The 21,050-nt window shown below is 45.6% G+C and overlaps 1 long non-coding RNA gene across 1 annotated transcript; it reads left to right on the top strand.

Moving 5' to 3' along the window:
* Positions 1–1,159: 1,159 nt before the first annotated feature.
* On the top strand, positions 1,160–20,355 carry LOC137517596 (uncharacterized). The gene is made up of 3 exons (XR_011020586.1): positions 1,160–1,817; positions 17,070–17,160; positions 20,094–20,355. It is a non-coding gene; the product is annotated as an uncharacterized lncRNA (long non-coding RNA).
* Positions 20,356–21,050: the final 695 nt, after the last annotated feature.

Below are 21,050 nucleotides of genomic sequence, written 5' to 3'. Positions count from 1 at the left end.
TTACATGGCGGGTGGGTGGGTTAAAATCAATTACCTGGTGGGATAAAATGAATTACCTAGCTGGCAGGTGCACTACTTGCAGTGCAGACACTGTGAAGGGAAAGTGTTGCATACGCTTGGAGGGGGGCCAGTCTCCTTTCTTCTCTCCCTCACCTCCTGTTATGCACGGCGGCAAAAGATTCAGCTACAGGCTTCGGGCTCCAGCAGACGCTAGAGCTCCAGCCGCCTGGTCCATGCTGTCTCCTCCTCTGCCGCTCACACTGAATCAGGAAGTAGTGCGAGCAGCATTGCAGACTGCAGAGAAGACAGCGTGGACCAGGCGGCTGGAGCTCTAGCGTCTGCTGTAGCCTGAAGCTGAATCTTCTGCCGTCGCGCATACGCATAACAGGAGGGGGGCCCCCAAGGTGAGAGAGGGAGGGATCAGAGATGGGCCACCCAGATGGGAAAAAGTTAGTTTATTAAGAAAAAAATATGGCAGAGAATAAGCTCCTCAAGAAACAGAACAAAAGGGGCCCACCTGCGGCTGCACAGCTGTATGTCCACCGCTGGAGGAGAGCACCCAGAAAAAAAAAAAAAAAACATATTTTTCCAAATCAGCTGCAGGCTGACTGGTAAACAGTACACAGCCACTTACTGAACAGTGCTGCTCCCCTGCTCGATGTACCACTCAGCAGGATGAGGATTCAGAATCTTAGGGGGGGGGGGGGGGGGGAATGACACATGACAGCACTACTTGCTATTCAAGCCCCGGTTCCATCCTGCTGGGGCAGAGGCTCTCCTACAACCTCAATGAACGGGGCCACGTAAGTTATTGATGAAAGGGAGCACAGCCAGGAGAAGGGGGAAGTGTGACACATGAGGGGGGAGCTGGGCCTGCGGGTGGTGAAAAAAAATAAAGATAAAAAAAAACCGCCGGCTGTACTTAATAGGCCCCCATGTGGCTGCACGACCATATGACTGCCCCTGAACCCTTATAATTGCACATTAGTGGACACCCCTGGGCTAGCCCCCTGTTCAGCTCAAATGCCACAGGACGTATGAGGAATGGATGAGGACTAGAGGAAGCCCCGCTGCACACGAAGCACATGACGTCAGATGAGACAGAAGTGGGAGGAGCCGCAGATGACGTAAGTGGTGGGCGGAGCCTCAGATCGAGGAAGACGCTGCAGATGTCGGGAGTGATGGGCGGAGCCGCGGATCGCCGGAGAGAAGAAAGGGCCCTCAAATGCCGGGACTGATGGGATGAACCGCGGCAGAGGAGGAAGGAGGAGCGAATAACAGGCGTGATGGAGGACCGGCAGATGGCGGTGCGGGGAGGAGCTCAGGAGCCGCGGATCGCGTGAGTGAAGAGCGGGCTCCGCAGATGACGCGAGTGATGTGAGGAGCGGAGGATCACGGGAGAGAAAGAAGAAGCCATGGATGGCGGGAATGATGGCAGAAGCCGCGGTTTTAAAGGTACATGCGCTGCTGAAGGGTCAGGAAGAACGCGGCTCGAGCGTCAGGAGCCACGCGCCCGAGGCCCGCGGAAGCCCGGCTGCAGGGCTGCATACGAGGCAAGTGACGTCACAAGGCGCATGAGGCAAGTGACATCACAAGGCTCACGAGGCAAATGACTTCACAAGGCACACGATGCAAGTGACATGAGATGCGGTGCTTGAGAGAGAAGAGGGAGGAGCCTCGGATGCCGGAGCTGTACAGGTACTGTCCTCAGCATGAGCGTCGCTGATAGGAAGGAGGAGACCCCAGAGGGAAGGAGTTGCGGTGCCGCTGACCAGGAGGCCGTTCCAGATGGGTGATCCACTGCCACCGGGGATTATGTAAGTTCCTGCTTGTTGTCTCCTAGCAACTGTTACTTGCTGAATGTAGATTCCATCACCCCTGCTTATTACTGCTTATCATCCACTAATTGCCTAGCTGTCATTTCTTATTCATCACCCCCAGCTGCCATTCCTATCATCTGCTTTCATCACCCCCTAGCTGTCATTCCTATCTTTTGCTTAAATTACCTCCTAGCTGTCATTCTCTTTGGGCTTGTTCACACCTAAGTAATTTTCGCCTGTTTTTAAGCGCTGGTGATTTAAATCGCCCTAAAAGCGCTTGTGCAATGATTCCCTATGAGAGTGTTCACATCTGAGCGGTTTGATTCCGATCCACTCAGCATGGCGCTGCCTGTACCATTTTTGAGGCGATTTGCATCAATAGAAGGTATAGGGAAAACACAAAGCGCTTGAAAAAACGATTCTTATAGCGATTTCCCCCGGCGCTTTTAAGAACAAATACATTTTATTTATTATTTTCCGGGTCAAAGAGTTCGCTTTGCTTAATCGATTTTTTTTTCACACAGTGCGCAGGTAAGCAATGAGGGCACTAAAAAACATGACATATGACATCTGCAGATCCCATACACACCTTGTTTAATGGACATTCATCTGCAAATCAGACAATTATCTGCCGATCTGAAGATCCAACCTGGTGGATCTGATCTACAGATAATTGTCCGTTAAACAAGGTGTGTATGAGATCTGCAGATATCATAGACTATGAATGCGTTTTGCAGGAATGGATCTTTTGCAGGAACAGATCTTTTGCAGATACTGATCTGTTGCATGTGTGCAGCATCTTGCAAAGATTTCTATCTGATGGGGAGTTCAGCTCCATAGAATAGACTGTGTAGGTATGGCTCTCATACTACATGAAAGGGGGTAAAATTGGTCTGTGATCTTTCATTTTCCAAAGACTTTTATCTGACGTGTGTACCCACCTTTACTCTCCTTTTATTCATCACTCCTCAGCAGTCACTCTTATCCTCTGTTTTTATTAATTGTGTTGCTACCCTATTTTTGTGATATGCAAGGCAATTTGAAATGTGTTAATAAAATTACCCCAAGGGTGCATTCACACTATGGGCTTGATTCACAAAGCCGTGATAAATCATATCACGTTGCGCTAGCGTTTTGCCCATGCTATAACACGTGTAACGATTTCCATGTGCAATCGCGAATGTTCACGCTCTTACGCAAATTTTGTTCAAAAACAAGCGCATTTTCACGCAAAAAATCGTGATTGCACGTGAAAACCGTTACACGCATTATAGCGCACGAAAACTCTAGCGCTACCGTGATATGCTTCTGTCACGGCTTTGTGAATCAAGCCCCATGCGTGTTATGTTGCACAGTAAGGTCTGGGACCCACTAGGAGCGCATTTCTGGGGGCTTTGTGATTTCAAAAGCTCAAAATGCTATGGGTGTGATCCCACTTGAGCTATGTGATTTTATAAAAATCCCCTATAGTATTGCAATAGCAAGAGCTTTTTTTTTTTTTTTTTTTTTATCACTATCGCTTAGAAAAGGCTGCTATTGGGTTTGAGTGCTAATACAGCACATGAACTCTCACCCCATACAGTTGTATGGACAAATAGTTGACATGCAGTGTTACTAAGCAATGCAATGTGCATAATGTCTTGTCCTCAGCTGCCTGAAAAAAGTTGAATGCGGGCTGAACGATTTTTGGTTTAAAACCGAAAATCGCAATCAAGGCAATGACTATTTTGGGATCGGCAAGTCGGCGGTTTTCGCCACTGCCACCTGGTCTGCTCTGCTCCCTTCGCCTGCTTGCGGCCCCCTCTTCCAGTAAGTTCCCATTACAGTCGGGCTCACCGTAATTGCACTACCGTGCGGTGAGCCACGGTAAAGAGCTGGCAAGTGTTCTCGGCCTGTACTAGGAAATGTTACGTTGCTTGCTGGCAGCCACCGTTACTAGGCAACACTCGTTGCCTCTTCCATGTGGCTTACCGTGCAATGCGGTGAGCCTGACTGTAATGGGAACTTACTGGAGGAGGGGGCCGTGAGCAGGGGAAGGGAGCGGAGCAGGTAACTTCAAAGGCAAGGGGGATCTGGAGGCTGCAGCACATACAGTGGCTTGCAAAAGTTTTCGGCCCCCTTGAAGTTTTCCACATTTTGTCATATTACTGCCACAAACATGAATCAATTTTATTGGAATTCCCCGTGATGGGCCAATACAAAGTGGTGTACACCTGAGAAGTGGAACGAAAATCATACATGATTCCAAACATTTTTTTACAAATAAATAACTGCAAAGTGGTGTGTGCATAATTATTCAGCTCCCTGAGTCAATACCTTGTAGAACCACCTTTTGCTGACAGTTTTTTAGGGTATGTCTCTACCAGCTTGGCACATCTAGAGACTGAAATCCTTGCCCATTCTTCTTTGCAAAACAGCTCCAGCTCAGTCAGATTAGATGGACAGGGTTTGTGAACAGCAGTTTTCAGATCTTGCCACAGGTTCTCGATTTGGATTTAGATCTGGACTTTGGCTGTGCCATGCTCACACATGGCTATGTTTTGTTTTAAACCATTCCATTGTTGCCCTGGCTTTATGCTTACAGTCGTTGTCCTGCTGGAAGATGAACCTCCACCCCAGTATCAAGTCTTTTGCAGACTCCGAGGTTTTCTTCCAAGATTGCCCTGTATTTGGCTCTATTCATCTTCCCATCAAATCTGACCATCTTCCCTGTCCCTGCTGAAGAGAAGCACCCCCAGAGCATGATGCTGCCACCACCATATTTAACAGTGGGGATGGTGTGTTCAGAGTGATGTGCAGTATTAGTTTTCCGCCACATAGCGTTTTGCATTTTGGCCAAAAAGTTCCATTTTGGTCTCATCTGACCAGAGAGCCTTCTTCCACATGTTTGCTGTGTCCCCCACATGGCTTGTGGCAAACTGCAAACGGGACTTCTTATGTTTTTCTGTAAACAATGGCTTTCTTCTTGCCACTCTTCCATAAAGGCCAACTTTGTGCAGTGCATGACTAATAGTTGTCCTATGGACAGATTTCCCCACCTGAACTGTAGATCTCTGCAGCTCGTCCAGAGTCACCTTGGGCCTCTTGACTGCATTTCTGATCAGCGCTCTCCTTGTTCGGTCTGTGAGTTTAGGTGGACGGCCTTGTCTTGGTAGGTTTACAGTTGTGCCATACTCCTTCCATTTCTGAATGATCGCTTGAACAGTGCTCCGTGGGATGTTCAAGGCTTCGTAAATCTTTTTGTAGCCTAAGCCTGCTTTAAATTTCTCAATAACTTTATCCCTGACCTGACTGGTGTGTTCTTTGGACTTCATGGTGTTGTTGCTCCCAATATTCTCTTAGACAACCTCTGAGGCTGTCACAGAGCAGCTGTATTTGTACTGACATTCGATTACACCCAGATGCACTCTGTTTAGTCATTAGCACTCATCAGGCAATGTCTACGGGCAACTGACTGCACTCAGACCAAAAGGGGCTGAATAATTACGCACGCCCCATTTTGCAGTTATTTATTTGTAAAAAATGTTTGGAATCATGTATGATTTTTCATTCCACTTCTCACGTGTACACCACTTTGTGTTGGTCCATCACGTGGAATTCCAATAAAATTGATTCATATTTGTGGCAGTAATGACAAAATGTGGAAAACTTCAAGGGGGCAGAATACTTTTGCAAGCCACTGTATAAACTGTCCTGTGGCACATTTACTCTGCCTAACCTATACTGTGGCACATTTACTCTGCCTAACCTATACTGTGGCACATATACACTCCCTAACCTGTACTGTGGCACTTATACACTGCCTAACCTGTACTGTGGCACTTATACACTGCCTAACCTGTACTGTGGCACTTATACACTGCCTAACCTGTACTGTGGCACTTATACACTGGCTAACCTGTCCTGTGGCACCTATACACTGGCTAACCTGTCCTGTGGCACCTATACACTGGCTAACCTGTCCTGTGGCACCTATACACTGGCTAACCTGTCCTGTGGCACCTATACACTGGCTAACCTGTCCTGTGGCACCTATACACTGGCTAACCTGTCCTGTGGCACCTATACACTGGCTAACCTGTCCTGTGGCACCTATACACTGGCTAACCTGTCCTGTGGCACCTATACACTGGCTAACCTGTCCCGTGGCACCTATAGCTAGCTAAACTATACTGGGTACACCTATATGTGGCTACCTATAGTGGGGGAACTCATACTCCCCATCAGTGTGCTGATCCATCGTGTATTGAAAATCGTGAATCGAATCGAAATCGCAATTTCTGACAAATCGTGCAATTGAATCTTTCCTAAAATCGTTCAGGCCTACTCTGAAGGACTGGTTTTGACGGTGCGATGCGGTGCATCGGGCATCACCAACAGTGGTTTACACTGTTAAATAAGCAGTTTGAAAGGTTTGAAAAATACCACTTTGGAGAAATCTCTGGAGAAAAGTTAATATCATATGGACCTATGTGTTGCATTGCACATTAAATCCACATGTGAACTCATTGTCCCCTCGCTGCATTGTGACGGATCATGTTATCCTAACTCACGAAAAAGTTTGCTTCACCACAACTGTAAACCCGATTTCGCGCATTATTACGATGGACTATGCCACACTGCTTTGCTAACTTACCGATGTGAACGTACCATTACAAAATAGTTGCATCTCATTTGTTATGTGGTTATATTGTCCAACGCCACACAAGGGGATGTTTAGGCTCATTTAAGGTTAGTTTCTCCCTGGGCCACTGTATTGCATACTCTGTGAGTCACAACAGAGCTGGAAAGTTACAATGTGCATTTAGCATGTGATGCAACACATAGCGTACATAAAAAAGTATGCTTCACAACAAATGCAAACAAGATTTCTTGCAATATTGCGATGGACTATGCCACACTGCTTTGCTAACTTGACAATATGAATGTACCATAGCAATATAATTGTATAGCATTTGCTAAGTGATTACCGTATATTGTCCAACGTATCAGTGTAAAAGTAGCCTTAAGCAGGACATACACTCATTGATTTCTTGTGATGATATATAGCCAATTCAATTGCTTTGATCAAATCAATGAGAAATCTGTGTAGCATTTTGCCTGATTGATGTGCTTATTACCGCCTTAGGGACCAAGGATGTTACAGTTATGTCCTCTGTGTGGCTGCCTGCTGAGGACAGGACGTAACTGTAACGTCCTTAAAGTCCCGATGCGATCGCACGCACCTGAAAGGGGAAATTAAGCTGTCATGTGACAGCTGACATCTCCCCTCCCTCACTGATCAGGAGCCATAGCGATTGACTCCTGATCACGTGATCACTATGATCGCCGCTGACTGTAGTGATCACTGAAGCGGCGGCAGAAGGAAGTGTTGGGTCCTGGCTTGATGACGTCATCAAGCCGGGAGCCGGAAGTTAGCAGTAGTGCGAGGCTGGATGGTGGGGAGAGCTGCTCTTCGCTGGAGCTGGGGAGGTAAGTAATGTCCTCTGCCTATACTTGGGACACCTATCTATACTGTGGACACCCATGCCTAGCTATCTATACTTGGGGATACCTATGTCTGGCTATCTAAATGAGGGACTTATAAACCATTCAAACTGCTCTGGTTTAAGGGGGGTTTAGATTCCAGTCCTCAAATGGTTAAGCCATTTCCTGGCAAAATCTCTCAGTTAGGTTGATTGGTTCAAATGGAAAATTTTGGCCGATGGGCGGCGGATCTGACGCTTGTCTCTAGTGGCAAAGCAGAACGAACAGAGGCGCCAAAAGAATAAGATCACAATCGTAAAAACGTTTTGATAAAAATTGCTTAGGGGGCAGTGGTGGGCTTACGCCCCACAAGCAGACACTGAAAAATGTCTATTTCAGAAATGGATTATTTTATTGGTACACTCCAATGGGTTTGCTTTTTAACGCGTTTCGCAGGCGTAGACCCGCTTCCTCAGGCAATACAAGTAGGAGTACACAACAGTATCAGGTTCAGGCTACACTTGGCACCTCTGTCACAGAGGGGAGGCTCGGAGGGTAGTAGAAGTGATGCCTATTCAGAGCTTGGCATGTTTAGCCATGCACAGCGTGTTCAGTGACACGCTTAGGCAGTGTCCTGTGCACTCGTCTTCTGCTGTGTATGTCTCCTCCAGGCCCCAGCTAGTATCTGTCTGTAGTGCTGCCCCTCCCCCTTCACACTGCGGGAACTTAGGGCCCTTTTCCACTAGGAATTGCTAGCGTTCACGCTAAACGCTAGCGATTGCTGAACCGCAAAGTGCAGGAAACTTCCGGCGATTGCGTTCATGATTTTGCTATGCACTGTACTGCATAGCAAAATCGCTGCAAATATCGCTCCGCGGCGTGATCGCGTTTGATAAAAAAAGAATTGCGAAAGTGGAAATTGCCTACTGCGATTCCCATGTTAATATGCAAACCGTAGCGATTTTAAAAATCACTAGCATTTTGCGATTCAGCATCGCAAACTCCGCTAGTGGAAAAGGGCCCTCAGTGTAGCTGAACTCTTGCCCAGGACCAAAGGAAAACAGAGAAATACACCCTGAATTTAGAAAGTTTAGCCTGTGTAATTTGATCTCCTTCTGTGTCACATCACTACCATTTTAGATAGGACAGATAAGCTCATTTGAAAGCACTGGCTGTTAACCTGATGTCTGCTTCCAAGAAAGCAGAAAGTAGACACACTGCAGATTTATTACAGGAGCTGTAACAAAGAAATGCTTTTCTTTAAAGGTTGCTTGCTAAATTATGCTGTTGTGTATCTTTTAGAGCAGAGAGGAAGTTCTGAGTTCAGGTCGGCTTAAAACGGGACCTGAGCACCTTAATCTGAAACGATCTCTCCCTGATCCTAGGTACACACAATGCACGTATCTGACAGATTTACTGTCAGATTATTCCTAACATGTCCAATCTGATTTTCGCACCATTTCCTATAGCAGTGAACAGAAAATCGGAAACCAGATCGGGCTTGTTGGAAATTGTCAATCTGACAGTAAACCTGTCAGAAAATTGCATTGTGTGTACTTAGCAGGTACATTGGCTTGCCTCCTCACCCTCCTTTTATTCTGTAAGCATAGTTGCACTGGCCTTGCCCTCCCCCCCTTCGCACACCACCCGGCTACTTTTTCGTGCCACCCGGCTGGAAAAAAATTCTAGGGAGAACAAGTAGCCAACAGGCCTTTTCTCTTTACAGGTTTACTTTAAAGGACAACTGAAGCAAGAAGGATATGGTGTTGCTTTACTATTCTGATAATTCTCTGCCTGTAATAGTTTTAGCCATAGACCCTGAACAAGCATGCAGCAGATCAGGTGTTTCTGACATTATTGTCAGATCTGACAAGATTAGCTGCATGCTTGTTTCTGGTGTTAGTCAGACACTACTGCAGCCAAATAGATCAGCAGGACTGCCAGGCAACTGGTAGTGTTTAAAAGGAAATACATCTGGCAGCCTTCATATTCTTCTCACTTTAATTGTCCTTTAAGCTAAAATTGTACTGTTTTGCAAAGGAATGTATCAATATTCTGCCTAGATATGTTGTTACCCAAACAATCATTCTTGATCAGTCTGAGTGATTCCCATGTATGTGTCTAGTTCTCCATAGCAAATCTTAACTCATTGTTTGCTTTGGATTCATTTGTCTGATGGTTGTTGTATACTCTCACAGTGGAAGGCCAACTGCTGGTATCTATTCTGCGCTTTGCATAGTACATACATGCTGTTTGCCAGATTTTAAAGGGGCCCATACACTCAGCCGATTTTCTGGCCGACCGATCGATCCCGACCGATAGATCGATTGCAAATCGGTTGGCCGATTTCGATGGATTTCCATCGAACTGGCAGGGTGGAAAATTTAGGTCGATCTGATGAGATTGCGTATCAGTTTGGCCTTAATGGAAATCTGATGGCAAAAAAATGCCATCAGATCGAATTTCAATAGATTTCAAACTGAAATCTATTGGAATTCTATCCTGGTAAAAAATGTTCTAAAAACGCATCAGATAGATCATCAGATGCATTTCTTATCTATCTGCTGCCAATCTGACGAGTGTATGGGCACCTTAAGTGTATGCCTGTATGAGGTTCACTGTCACACTGTTGCATCAGTGTTCTCCCCAGGCTGTTTTAGCTGGGTGCTCCACCCGGCTAATTGTGGTGAGCACCTGGGTGTCATCTGCTTGCCTCCTCACCACCCTCCTATGCTGTAAGCAGACTTGCACTGGCCCTGCATGCATTCCCCCTCTCGCACTCCACCCGGCTACTTTTTCATGCTTCCCGACTGGAGATATTTTCTGGGGAGAACACTGTACATGAATTATTGCTTCAGAGGGCATTTCTTGCATATCATGCATGTATCCAGCTTTAACCTGCGCCCGCAGCTGTCACAACAGCATAAACTGCAAGCTAATATATTAGATTGAGTATCATGAATGAATTTTATGGCCAGTGATGGTAAGTCCAGGGGTCCAGACAAGCCGCTCTGCCAGCTACCATCCATCACCAGCATCTCGTGTGGGCGGTCCTGGTGTCCGGAATACTGTGTCCGCTTTCAGGCAGGATCAGCTGTTCACATGCAATACCTATATGGCAATGCCACGGTTATGTGAAAATGATCCTGGAGACACCGGAGGACATGTGAGCTAAGGGAATCAACTGATGGGGTGAGATCACCCAGTTTATTGCTACTGACTTGCTAAACACTCAGCTAATTTGTAGATGGTAATGCACAGAGTCCTGGATGATTGACTGTTCATTAAGCATACATCCTAAGGTGGAACAAGCTGACAATTGCTGCTACATATTGATGCTGGCAAGGATGTGAGTGATGTGAAAGTGTGGGTGAATTTTATACAAGGATTACTATCTCTGGCTAGAGAATTCATTCATGCTACTCAATGTAATATATTGTCCTGCAGTTTAAAGCAGACCTAAACCCAGGACTTCCTCTATGCTTTAAGGCCCGATTCACATTAGCGTTCCAGGTCCGGCTTCCCCGGACCCGGAACGCTCCGTACACAGCGGATGGTGAATGGATATATTGTTAATCAATGTATCTATTCACACTCGTGTGCCGTCCGGATTGGGATCCGATCCGGGAACGCAGCTCCGGGACGGTCCGGCTTTTTTGCCAACATGCGCTATTTTTCAGTCCGTCCCGGTGCGGCTGCAGACCCGGGCCGGATCCTGACCCGAACATGCGGCCCATGCTGTGCAATAAAAAATGGATGTTTCTCATCACACTGGCAATAGGACCCGATGCTTCCAGCACCGGCCCTATGCCACTTGGGGGGCCCGGACTACACGCCGGTATCCCCCATGCTTGCGGTGCCTTTCTGGCACTGCAATGTATCTAGTTCCGGCTACTTTATTGTAGCCGGAACTGATACATTCCGGAACCGCAACTTGTGCCACCTTGTGGCCACCGCAGAGACCCGTACGGTCTCTTTGCGGTACCTGGACACTTGCAGACTCAAACCGCAAGTGTGAATGGGGCCTAAGGCTTCTTTCACACCAAGACGTTGCGTTTTAGGGGACGTTATGGTCGCACAACGTGCCCCTAACGCAACGAATGGTGATGTTGAAGTTGGACGTCAGATTGAGCTGCGTTACGCAGCTCTCAAAGCAGCCGCTCCAGGTTAGTGATAGAAAGTCCGGATCTTTTTAAAGATTCGGATCATTTGAATTGGATCATTGAAAAGATCCGGATCTTTGAACCGAATCATTTCAATCATTTTACTAGGGAAGCAGACTGGGTGAAATGACTAGCAGGACAGGACTTTCCCTGCACTGGACATTCTGTATGTTCCTGTTTCTTCCAGACCAGGCATGGGCAAACTCGGCCCTCCAGCTGTTACGGAACTACAAGTCCCACAATGCATTTGCCTTTATGAGTCATGACTGGTTGTCAGGCTCCTGCAATGCATTGTGGGACTTGTAGTTCCTCAACAGCTGGAGGGCCAAGTTTGCCCATGCCTGTTCCAGACAGACATCCACTGTGAACAGAATCTTTAATTGTGGTGATCCGGATGATTCGACTCACAAAAAAGATCCGGATCAAAGATTCGTTCATGATCCGGACAACACTACAGTCCTACCACCAGTCACCACAGTGCAGTGAATATTAATTAGCCATGTGGCTGGCCGCGGAGGAGGAGGGGAGACCTCCTCCTCCAACATTACTGAGCATGTGCAAGCAGTCTAACGCTGCTTAGCCCAGTATAACGTACAGCATGCAGCACTTTGTTTAAACGTGCTGCGGTACAATGTAACCTAACGCGTGCACTGTAAACAGCACATTGATTTTACAGTGCTGTGAGTTAGGCTGCTGTAACGTGAGACTTTAACGTCCCACTGTGAAACCAGCCTAAAAGATAAGCAACAGCATATTAACATTTACAGAAAAACATTTCTTTAAACAGCAGCATCTCTGTGGAGATATGTAACCAGTAACATTTACTTCCTGGTTTCATGGAAGCACATATAGAGTTAACTCGTTTACATATAGCCTGTCATAGAGGCACAGACCAGACAGAGGTGTCAGCTCAAATTACAGTGACTTATTACTAGCAGATCAGGAGGATTAAACAACAAACAGGATGCAGGTTTTCTGTGTTTCCCTTCACCCCTGTAGAAAAGATTAAAGAGAATCTTTAATGTAAAAAAACCCTCTGGGGGATACTTACTTCCTAACGAGGCTTCCCCATCCTCCACCATCCCTCTGTTCAAGCTGTTCAAGTGACCCCCCCCCCCCTGCAGTGCGGCGAGATAGATATTAACCTACCACGATCCTACGCAGGTGCACTAGTGACTCTTCGTTTGGGTAAGGTGGAAATAGCCGAACCCGATTGTATCCCAGCAGGCACGAGTCCTTCGGGTCTGCGCAGTAGAGCAGCTACGATCGGGCGCGGCTACTTCCACCTAGCCTTAACTAAGAGCCGCTAATGCACCTGCGCAGGGTCGCGGAGAGGTTGTTAGTGGAGGTTTCGGGGAGCCAGTGCTGGATTCCTCCAAGCTTCAGAGGTCGGGAGAGCCTCATAGGGACCCTGAGACTTCCCCCTCCCGAGGTAAGTATCCCTCGGAGGTTGTTTTTTTTTTTTTTTTGTTACAGGTTCTCTTTAAAGGACTACTGCGCCTGCTCAGTACGCTCCGAACCACGTGGCGGTGATAGTGCCGTTCGCGCAGGCGCAGTACAACGTCGTCGCCGGGGACTGAGAGGTAGCGGCGGCGAACGGCTGCCGGCAGAGCTGCAGCGAGGGGCATGCTGGGAGCTTGGGGCTGGACAAAGCCCTGGGTAAATAGCACTTATTTTCCTTAGAATTGCCCTGATGACTCCTTTAAGCTGTTGTGACTGCCGTGGCTATGGACAGCAATCATTCTGTTATGTGCTTTTAATTGCTTAGGGCTCATGCACACTGTATGCTGAATTCACTAAGCGCTGCTGAGGCAAGCTATTGGGCCAATCAAAGTGCGTAGATCACATCCTAAACAGCTACAGGATGCAATAGGGCTCGGGGAAGGGGGGGGGGGGGAGTAAAGGAGTGCCACTAAATAAAAGAGAGTGTGCATAAGTTACAAGTGCACAGCCTGTAGCGTGCACTAAGGATTTTAACTCCCGCTGCTCATACTAAGCTTCGCTGCTTTAGCTGCGCAGCTTAGTGAATCAAGCCCTTTGTGCGTTGCAGTTTTTTGCATTTTAGTGTGTGGGGCGTCATTAAAATGCACTATGCATGCGCAGCACACACTATTAATAGTCAATGGGCAGCCAATAGAAATGCAGGCTTTGTGTGCTGTGGGCAGCCAATAGAAATGCAGGCTTTGTGTGTAGCAGCGCATCGATCATGCAGATAAGACCACCTGAATCAGCTGCTTTCCTTTCCCTCTTTGTCACTTCAGTGGTTTGACAATGCAGTAAAACGCATGGAAATGCACAGAAACACACTGACAAATGCATGTGTTTTTGCATTTTAATGCATTTCAATCGCATTTACTAGTGTGAATAAGCCCTAAGAGATTGCTTTGAAATTGCTGGTTTCCAGTATATCTGTACATGTAGGTTGGAGCTGTTTTGTCTAATACCATTTGTTTTTATTAAAAAAAAAAAATGTCATGTACTTAGCACTGTGACCCATTGGGCTTGATTCACTAAAGGGTGCTAACATAGTTAGCACACCTAAAAGCTTGTCACGTGCAAACTAGGGTGCTAAGTAGGTTTGCATGGCAAAGCTGTTACTGTTCGCGTTCCCGTGCTAGTTTAACGCGCGCTACTTCACGTGCAAAATCAGCTGCTTCGCATGCAAAGTATGCTTATCACACTACTTAGCTCGCAAAGCAGCTGATTTTGCACCAGAAGTAGTGCGCATAAAACTTTACGCGTACAAAACTTTATGCACACTAAACTTTACGTGCGCAAACCCTTACACGCGCATTAGCGGGCAAAGAGGCAGTTTGCACGTGATAAGCAGCTTTTCACTGGCGTGCTAACAGTTACCACGCTTTTGTGAATCAAGCCCATTGAGTCTTTCCTTGAGATATGGAGACTGGCCAGCTAAATACTAAATAATAATAATAAGCCAGGGATGTGTATTTCAGTTCCTTTTTGTGATATTTGTCAGGAGATATTGCAATAGTTTGTCCCATGTATGATAAGCCTTCGCAAGGAAGGCGACTTGGCTTTCTTCTTCACATTGCTGATTTATGTTTCCATATGTGGCCCATGTACTGCTTATACTGCTGACAAGAGACTGAACTGTCTGCATCTGATAAAACTGCATATTTGTTGGGCTCAAACTATTAGAGCAGATTTGTGAAATGTGATATTGGTAAAGTGCTCAGATCGGTTGTTCTTCGATTCTGCTCCCCTTTTCCACATTTCACACCAGTTCCACTGTTCTTGTCCTGGTTTAGGTAAATCTACCCCAGTCTTCAATGGGTACATTTGTGAAGTATGTTTCTAGGAATGTTATTTTTGTATAAAGTATTAGTGTATGCTTTTTTGGGTGTTTTACCTTCTTCTGGTATGTAGGAAGTGCAGTCCGTGGTGGTTATACTTCCTCGTGGCTCTCACTTTTTCCTACAGTTCCATTTCTGTAGCCCGTCATTGTTTTTTTTCACACTAGTATTTATTGAGGTATTATAAACATGCATATGTTATTCAAACAGATACAGAAAAAAGTATCTTTGAATCCAGTCTGGTATATCAGTATGTGAGAACTAAAGTAACAAAGAGATTTATAACCACTGCATATTATAAAATATGCAGCAACCACATGTTTCATATGTGTAAGTGCAGGAATGAAGAACAAAGAAGGTCCGCACAATGCTCCTAAGATCCTTGGTCTTTATTTATGGACGTATCCAAGAAGGTCAACACATAAATCCAGCTGACATGTTTCGGACCAACTGGTCCTTAATCATAGCCAGAGTGCAAATGGTACAAAGCCTCCTATATACCCTCCTCCGATGGGGTGGGTGGCTCCCAGGAACACGCCCAGGGAAACACCCCTAGCCCCACACACAGGAAGGAATACATACAATGTGAAATAAAAGCAAAAATGAACATTACTGCTTGATCCATGGCTAGAAATTGGGTCAAGGCAGGAGGCATACAGGCATAACATACAAAATACCAATCAAATCCAACACCAAAATGTATGTTAGAAAAATGATAATAAAAATATAAAAATATATAGAAATAGTAAATTGTACAATTAAAACCATCAAGGAGCAGCGTGTACACAGAAAATGCAGACTTAAGTTAGGAGCGCCAAATCCTGCCTTGACCCAATTTCTAGCCATGGATCAAGCAGTAATGTTCATTTTTGCTTTTATTTCACATTGTATGTATTCCTTCCTGTGTGTGGGGCTAGGGGTGTTTCCCTGGGCGTGTTCCTGGGAGCCACCCACCCCATCGGAGGAGGGTATATAGGAGGCTTTGTACCATTTGCACTCTGGCTATGATTAAGGACCAGTTGGTCCGAAACATGTCAGCTGGATTTATGTGTTGACCTTCTTGGATACGTCCATAAATAAAGACCAAGGATCTTAGGAGCATTGTGCGGACCTTCTTTGTTCTTCAAGTTTGCATGGGATTAGCTACACTGGTCTAGCACTGCTCTATCTGGGGTGAGCGGTTTCTACTTTCTCCTCTACTAAGTGCAGGAATATTTTTTTCTTTTTTCTAATATTCCATATGATCTTAATTTCCCCAGAAACAATAAGCATTGGATGTTGTTATAACCGCTTATGTGGGCATTTGTTTGCCATCTGGAGATATGTTATTTTTTTTCCATTTGGGGTTGCTGTAAAGTATTAGTAGAATCTAGCAATCTGGTGAGGTGTGGCATGGCTATTGAGGTGAAATGGAGGAGGCCATGCAGGTGAAATGGGATGTTTGAACTTAAAGGACCTACGAGGCCAGTTTTAGGGGAAAAAAAAGTTAGATACCTGCATCAGTTTGTAAGGCACGGAGGGCGCCCTCCGTGCCGTTTCGCCCGGGTCTCCGCCGCTCAGTAGCCCCCCGAACGGCCCCCGACCACACTGCCCGGGTCGGGCTCTCCAGCCTGCAGAAAGATGGCCGCCGAAGCTGGCCGCGGCTGCGCAGTCCGCATAGCCGTGAGTGCGGCTGCGCAGCTCTAGGGCCATCCCCCCCAATCCACGTAACGGGCTGTTTCCTGTAGCGTGGATCTGGGGATTGGCCTTAGAGCTGCGCAGTTGCACTCGCGGCTATGCGAACTGCGCAGCCGCGGCCAGCTCCGGCGGCCATCTTTGTGCAGGCTGGAGAGCCCGGGCCGTGCGATCGGGGGCCGTATGGGGGGCTACTGAGCGGCGGGGACCCGGCGAAATGGCACGGAGAGCGCGGACGGCGTCCTCCGTGCCTTACAAATTGAGGCAGGTATCTAACTTTTTTTTTTTTCTAAAACTGGCCTTGTAAGTCCTTTAAAGAAGTAGAAATAAAGTCGCAAGAGTTGGGTTTTAAAAAAAAGCTGATGGTTTTTTTTAACCAGTTTTCAAGACTAAATTGTTGGAATTTAAACATTCCACACATTTTTAATTTTTCACCATTCAAACTTCCTCTTTCACATACAAATAGTGAAACCTGCAAAAGATACATATCCCTTTAAATAGTAAGCTCACAAGGACATTGATTATCTCTCTTTGGTGTCTTTAGTTACTGTTCATTTTGGTTCATCGCTATGGATGTGTCATTTTGACTTGTTTTATTGTCTATTATTTATGCATTACACTTGTCTTAGTCTTTAGGCAGGTTTTTTCAGGCGCATGACCATAGACCTACATGAGTTCCAGTCCGATGCAGATCACTGCAAGAGCCGCCCAGTAACCGAGGTATGCTTTTATGTTAGAGCAGTTCTGAATCAGCGCATCGCAATGTGTGGAGTGTGATAATTGTGTTCTTCATATAATTTATAGGGCATTCCTTAAAGGGAAGGTTCGCGCATGTTATAAAAAACAAACTGCACTTACTTGGGGCTTCTTCCAGCTCCTGGCAGCCGATCGGTGCCCTCGCCGCAGCTCCTCTCCCATCCGGCGTCCAGCGGTGAAGAAGCCGACCTCGCCATGTCGGCTTCCATGTCGGCTTCTGTGCCCTCGACGGCGGGGGGTCAAGTAGTGCAGGGACGTCATCGGGTCTCTACTACGCAGGTGCAGAACTACTGCGGCTGCGTATTAGAGACCAGATGACGTCACGTACCCCACGTGATCCGCGCCGTGGAGCGCATATGAAGCCGACCTGGCGAGGTCGCCGGGAGCGAGAGGAGCTGCAGCGAGGACACCGATCGACTGCCAGGAGCTGTAAGAAGCCCCAGGTAAGTGCAGTTTGTTTTTTTATAACATGTGCGGATCTTCCCTTTAAGCCAAATACTTTTTTGTTTTATTTTAATACTCTAATTCCCTATAAACTAAACAAGCCTCGCCCACAGCTCTTTTTGTGCCTTGGCACTATAGCAAGGGCTTATGGGAGCTCAGTCTGGGCAGGAGGCGGAGGAGGTTACTAGCCATTGACTTCAGAGGCAGGGGGAGGAGGGAGGCAGAGAAGGGACTGAATTTACACACAGGCAAGCTGATAGCATCTCCAGCCCTTAGCCTGTGACAATGTGACACACAGAACATGGCTGCCCTCATTGTATCACAGTAATGCATTACAAAAAAACTTTAGAGGAGATATAGAGACAAGTTACTTGTTATAGTTAGTTTTTCATCTCGGATCCGCTTTAAGGTCATTATCAATATATTTCTTGGTATGTTATTTTTGTATATAGTATTTATAGAAGATGAAACAATGCGAAGAGGAAAATGTATGAGAAAAGGTCTTTCCCTCTAAAGCAAATTAGTGTATTTGTTTGGGTGATTTACCTTCTGGTATGTAGGAAGTGCAGTCCTTGGTGGTTATACTTCCTCGTGGCTCTCACATTTCTTTAGAATTTGTACTAATTTTAGTGGGACAGGGATTTCAATTACATCCTAGAGCTTGTTAATCATAGAAAATTATAAAATCATAGAAACTCATAGGAAAATATGGGAGAACTACACAAAATGCTCTATTAGGGCTGGAACCCACAAGAGCGTTTTTTTGAGCATTTTGGCAGCGCTGCGATACGCTAGCACTTTGCCAAAACGCTCAGCTGATGTTAATGGATGGGGCAACTTCCACAGGAGCGTTTGCGTTTCCCAGAAACGCAAACGCAGGACCTGCAGCATTTTGGGAGCGTTAGTGCTTCAATGTAATGTATTGAAACGCTCAGCAAAACCTAAACTGAGCGGTTTTGCTAGCGTTTTGCGGTTCAGCACACTGTAACAAAATTAAAAATAATTCACAGGACCAATCAGGATAAAAACGCAAAACGCTACACAACCGCTGAGCAAAAAAATACACTGTTGCAAAACGCGACCGAAAACGCGCATGAATCCGCTTGCAAACCGCTCAGACAAAACGCTAGCGGTTGCGTTTGCGGATTTCAGTGGGTTCCAGGCCTAAATGTGTATGTTATGGAAACAACCATTAATCCCCTTGGTATTATGGTTCTTTCCGGATTTTAAGGTTTAAAAGCAGTGCAATTGTTTTGCGTCCTTTTTATATCCTAAAACCTGAAAAAAAATTATACTGCTAAGGAGTTCTGCAGCAGCACGTCACTCACTTACCTCCCTGGGATCCAGCGCTTTAGTTTTCCTCTCCGTCCTCCAGGTGGTGCCGTAACCCTATAGTAAGATTGCAGGTTGTCGCCACGACGACAGACTCCATCTCACCAGGGGTAAGCAGAACCTCGGAGGAGAGTTCGAAGAATGGCGGCCAACATCGGGATCCCCTGGGTGGTGAATTAAAACACCCGCTGCAGGCATTGCTCTGCATAAACCTCCTGGCCGCTACCTTGAGTTCAGCTCGGGGATACCGCTCCTGGCATGTTTTTCATACCCCGAGCTGAACTCGTGATTTCCGCTAAGAAGGTTAGTTAAAGTACTTCAAAGACCTACTTATATTTACAGTGGGATGCGAAAGTTTGGGTAACTTTGTTAATCGTCATGATTTTCCTGTGTAAATCGTTGGTTGTTACGATAAAAAATGTCAGTTAAATATATCATATAGGAGACACACACACAGTGATATTTGAGAAGTTAAATGAAGTTTATTGCATTTACAGAAAGTGCGCAATCATTGTTAAAACAAAATTAGGCAGGTGCATAAATTTGGGGACCACAAAAAAGAAAGGAAATCAATATTTAGTAGATACTCCTTTTGCAGAAATTACCGGGTGGCGGAGGAGGACAGCGAGAGACTGATTAGCCTGAAGGGGGTTGGAGGAAGCCCCAGGTATGTATAAAACTTTTCTTTTCATCTGTCTCAGGTACCCTTTAATTCGTAGTCACCAAACCAAATTTTAACAATATATCAAATTATTTGATTTTATGAGCAAAGGGAGTGCATACATTTGCATAAACTAGCATCCGTGCAGAATTATTTCCATCTCATTGACCATCTCTATTAGTGACACAGCTGCACATCAGGCTTTATTATTACAGCATAGCTGTTATTTAGTATATATAAGAGATTCCGGTGTACACATCATATATACAGTCACAATCATATATGTATATCGGACTTTAAAAATACGGGGGCTGCTTTATTGAAACAGCACAAGTAACTATTTTTTGATTTATTTCATTTTTGTGGACTAAGCAGAGCTATTACTGTATGTATCAATTATTTATGATGACTATTGTCTGAGAAATAAAACATTTTATCATATTTTCTATTTTAATTACAGTTTAAATTCATTAGGAGTTGGAGGCTGACTCTGACTCCACGTACCCAAAAATTGCTCCGACTCCTCAACTCTGATTCCAACTCCACAGCCCTGATGATATCTATGAATATTAACAATGTTGCATAGATCTATGTATATTTTCTCTGCATTTTTATTGTATGCTTCACTGAAAATATTTTTATATTTTTTTCTGTTTTTGCAATCTGGTCTTGAGAGATTGCACATTTTATAGTTATTATATATACGGTTTATGCCATTAGTATTCCTAGACATTTGGCATATCTCATTATTATGTTGTATATTAATCTTCATAATAGGAACTAAAGAGCCTTGCCTATTTATTATTAGTCTGTGTACAAACTTATGGATGTCATGCGACCATGCCTTGTTTTTAACATTGTTTTTTTGTAAATTATTTTTATAAAATGTTGTAAGTACAAAGAATTGAATCACATTAAACGTCATACAACTTCCAATATAACATTCAACATTGTTTTTAAGCATGCAAATTTGATACAATAAAGAGTTTCTGAACAGTGAAGCAGTGATAAATTCTGATTTCATCAATAATGACTTCAGAGTGGGAATTCTGATTCTTGAGGTGGGGAAAAGACGTTCAAGTGTGCACTAGCCAATTGAATAACATTGGTTCACAGTTTACCTGTGTAGAAAGCGGGGGGAGGGGGCCCCATCCAAAGTTTTGCAGGGGTAGCCAGTGATTTTTAGTTACGCCCCGCCTCTCAAAATATTCTTCATCCATTATGGGTAATGTTTACCACTTAAGGACCAGGGGGTTTTCCTATGATTGGTGCTCTGTGGGCTCTCCAGCCCGATCAGGATTGAACCAGGGCGACCAGACTTCCCCCCCCCCCATTTTTCCCCACTAGGGGGATGTCCTGCTGGGGGGGTCTGATCGCCGCCGGCTATTTCTGCTTGGCGGGGGGGGTGTTCTCAAAG

This window comes from Hyperolius riggenbachi, chromosome 5 (assembly GCF_040937935.1).
Source record: "Hyperolius riggenbachi isolate aHypRig1 chromosome 5, aHypRig1.pri, whole genome shotgun sequence".
Taxonomy (NCBI): Eukaryota; Metazoa; Chordata; class Amphibia; order Anura; family Hyperoliidae; genus Hyperolius; species Hyperolius riggenbachi.
The sequence above is the reverse complement of the archived record's forward strand: the minus strand, read 5'-3'. Positions and strand labels throughout refer to the sequence as shown.